The sequence below is a fragment of the Catharus ustulatus genome, chromosome 2 (assembly GCF_009819885.2).
Source record: "Catharus ustulatus isolate bCatUst1 chromosome 2, bCatUst1.pri.v2, whole genome shotgun sequence".
Taxonomy (NCBI): Eukaryota; Metazoa; Chordata; class Aves; order Passeriformes; family Turdidae; genus Catharus; species Catharus ustulatus.
The window spans coordinates 118,223,668-118,227,697 of NC_046222.1; the positions used below are offsets into that span (position 1 = coordinate 118,223,668).

A 4,030-nucleotide genomic window follows, 5' to 3' on the forward strand; every position below is an offset into this window, starting at 1 on the left:
AATGGGATTTTTTCCCCCCCTCTTCTTCACAGCATTTGCCAAATTCTATTAAGTTACAACTGTCAATCTGAAGACAACCTAATATATACACAGTATTTTGTTATCAGCCTCTCAAATTCCTGCATGGAAACACATGCAAGAAATTTCAGTTTCTCTGCACTCTCTGTTTTGGAAGAGCAGAGATCCCTGTTCAGGATCACCTCCTGTCAAACAGGTGATTTCTTTGCAAGGTGGCAAGTCAGAAAAGCTGCCACATCTGGTTCCTAGGGAGAGGACAGGCAGTCACCTAAAGCTGTTACCATACATTTGGACTAAAACTATTACCATTTCACATTTGGAATGCACACCAAAGACACAACCGAAAGTGCTGGAGGTAGGAAGTACAGGCACAACTGAAAAAAAAAATCTAAGAAACTACCAACAGTAGCACTGTAAAGGAACCACCTCCAGGACAAGTATAATTTTTAACACTATTTATTTCTCCAAGTCAGCAGAAACTGTCAGTGAGTATAACACAGATCTATATACTGCAAAAATAGGATACAGATGTTCTAACAGTTGTTTCTTCTACTGGTAGAGCTTCAGCAAAGAGGTCCCTTTGTTCATGCTGGCATGCAGAGAATTGGCCTCTCTTACACAGCAAATCTACAGAACACCCAAAAATGCCCTGCTTTCTGAATTTCATGGAACAGCTCAGAACACAATTAAGGCCATGACATAAATTCATGGTTTGCCATGTTTGGACTGAATTGCTGACATGTTGCTGCACAGGGATGGATATTACTGCTTACCTGGTGACCATGTGGACTTCTTATGACCAGGAATTGCCACTTAATTCCCAGATGAATTCCAGCACCAAGCCCTTCAAAGACAATCCAGGTTTAAAACTTATGCTAACCAAGGACACAGAGGGCAATAGACTAAAACAATGACATGATTCAAGCAAGACACAACAATAAAAATTAAGGTCTACAACAAAGCATTTAGCCTTGATTTTAAAACTTTCATTTAAAAAAACTGTATTTTTTTCTTTATAATAGCCCATTTCCTAGACTAGTTCACTCCCCTTACTACCCAAAACTAAGAAAGTATTTCTGACATTAAAGAGAAATTTTTTCTTTAACATACTGAGAAACAGCATCCACATGACTTTTTCCCATTTTCAATAATAATTCTCCTGTTCATGTATTGGTCTTCCTCATCGCCAACAAAAGGATTTTCCTTTTTGAGGGAGGTAAAAAAAAACCCAAACCAACCCAAAATCCTGGGGTTTAGATCAGCTTCCCCACTTTCTTGACCACCATATGCTGTCAAAACATCCATCAGAACTTCAATGTGTGTAGCACAAGGAACATGTGAATTGCAGGTCATTTTACTACAAACTCCTGGACAATAGAAAACCCACTGCTAAAATACAAAAATGAAGCACCACAGGATTTTTTTTTTGTTCCAAATATCAATAAAAGTTTAGTAATTTAAGCTCTTCTTTCCCCTTGAAGTAAAAGAAAACAACAGTATGGAAAATAAATACAGAAAAAGAAAACTAATAATGAAACTGCTTTCTCCCTAACTGACCTACTAACAGATTTTACTAGTTTATGCTGCTTTCCCTCATATGCCAAACAGCCACGAATTTCAGGCAGGTTGACTGAAATTTGGTAAGATGGCAACAATTTAAGTATTAGATTTATGGTTTTTAGGACACAAAATGGCATCCTTTGGGCTCTGTTGGTCAGCTTGCTTTATTTGGTGCTGTCTCTCAATACGTGCACATCTGTCACATGAACCCAAGAGTGTCTCATCACATTTTGCCTCATCTCCTGAGCTGTTTGGAGCATAATGTTGACTCCACAACTCAAAACCCTTTCTTCAACAGCATCAGTAACAGTACTGGTAACAGCAGAGTTATCAGGAGCAGTACAGTAACAGCAGAGATCACACGTGGCTCCCGAGCTTCTTCAGGCTCTTGGGTAAGGAGATGACCACTGCCCTCATTTACTCAGTTGATCAAAGCTAGCCCAGAACTTCAACAAGCAGGAATGAAAACCAAACCAATTTGAGCTGGTTTCCAGCTTCAAACACCAGAGTTTTCCCAGGGATGGATCTTGCTGCAGGTGACTACCAAGTATGCCTGGACTACAGAGGACCATGAGATTGCAATTGTCTCCAACAAGGACTGATCTATTGCCCCTTCAAATTTTGCTACCCGACTCAGAAGTGATAGCAAACAAACAAATAAGGGCATCTGGAAATTCAATCCCAGCAATTCAGGCAAGCTACAGGAGGTCAAGAGTGGCACTAACAGTACTAGAGATGTAATTCAGCTGTTGTAACTTCAGGTGCACACAAGTTTCAGCTGCACCAGGACTCTCTGCTGCCTGATTTGCTCTGTTGTTTAGCAATCCCTTTCTTCCACTGAGAAATGGTTTTCTTTACTCTCCTTTCTGCTGGTTTATACTCAGGATACTGCAAAGTGGAAACTTAACATCTGCGAGTTGAGATCCACAGGAACAATCTACATTTAAATTCCATATTTATGGCACATTCCCAACCAGTCAGGCTCTTGGCACCTGAGGAAACTCTGCTGAGGGAATCCATGACATAGAAGCCACAGATGACACACATGAACACAGATGTTTGACCATTAAGTTTCCACTATTAACAGACTATGGCCAAAAACAGAACCAAAAAACTTGGGTTTTACCTGGATTCCAAACTTGCAAGTCCTTTAAACACAAATGCCTGTCTGCTTTACCAACACTCTCAACAAACCGGCTGCTGACTCTTTTATGAAGAAATGCAACATCAAACCCAGATGCATTTTTTCTTCCCAAATTTGCATCAGAGCAGAGCTACATCACAAGGGTCTGCTTTTAAGAGCAGCATGGGCACACTGCTGACTCTTTATTTTGCATTTCATTTAAGACTTTGTCTTGACCAGGTCTCCATTCCTGCCAGTGTCTCTGTACCATCAGGACCAGAAAACGTGTGAAGATACACCTGAAAAACATCAGACACATTAGTTTCATACTTACAAAGGCAGAAACATGCTTCAATATTGTGAGCACGACTGAAGAGTGACAAAGGAGAACCAGCAAGCAGCAGCATCCACTGCATAGGCTGGTCTTTGACCCTGTTCACCGAATTCCCAAAGTTAGCCAATGGCTTTACTTTTACTTTAGAGCACCTGGTAATTGCCAAATAGGAAATTCAAATGGGAAAAGCCAGCCCAGACACGGAGCATCAGCCAGAGACCAAAGAGATACAACGCTGTTACAGAAGGGTGTTCTGATCCATTTCCAGTGAAATGGGAATGAGCTGTGCCCTCACACACCCACAGCAGGGCTCAGCTCCTCGTACACACCACAGCAGAGCCAAGACCAAACGATTTGCAAACACTTTACTTAAAATCCCTACAGCGTGCTGGCTGTGTGGTACCGCAAAGAGAAACGCGGTCCCCTGGATTCCTGGTTGAGCCGGGAAGGGCGGAGGAACCCAAGGGTGGTGTGGAGGCACAGGAGCAGGCGGGAATGTCCATTCCTGGCAGCGCCAGGTCGGATGGGACTCTGAGCAGCCGGGTGTAGCGTCCCTGCCCAGGGCACAGGGTTGGAACGAGAGGACCTTCCAGGTCCCTCAAGGTATCTACGATCCTCAGGTAACGCTTCGTCTACAAGTCGGGCTGGACCTACGCTAAGCCGTATGAAGCAGGGAAAGCAAGCAGCAATCCCCCTTTCCTTTCCGCGCCTGAAGAAAGGCAGAGCTTTACTCACAGGCGAGGCGTGCCCTGGAGGCCGAACTCCCAGGTGCCGCCGTTTCCATCCTTCGCGCTTTTCCCACCGCGCAGCCGGGACCGGGCCGGGCCCTCCCCGCCCTCACGCCCTCGAACCATCGCGAGACTTGCCGCGCTTCTCGCGCGAAGCGCGCGCGGCGGCCCGCGACACGTGACAGCCGCGGGGGCGCGCGCGCGCCGGCGGGGGCCGCTCCACCTGTCACGGGCTCCCGGGGGGAGGGCGTGGGCGAAACCAACGAC

General features: G+C 45.0%; 1 long non-coding RNA gene across 1 annotated transcript; it reads right to left on the reverse strand.

The window, feature by feature from the left end:
* Positions 1-467: 467 nt before the first annotated feature.
* LOC116992616 lies at positions 468-3,923 on the reverse strand. The gene is made up of 2 exons (XR_004417084.2): positions 3,771-3,923; positions 468-3,000 (listed from the first exon to the last, which is right to left on the reverse strand). It is a non-coding gene; the product is annotated as an uncharacterized LOC116992616 (long non-coding RNA).
* Between the last annotated feature and the right edge of the window lie 107 nt (positions 3,924-4,030).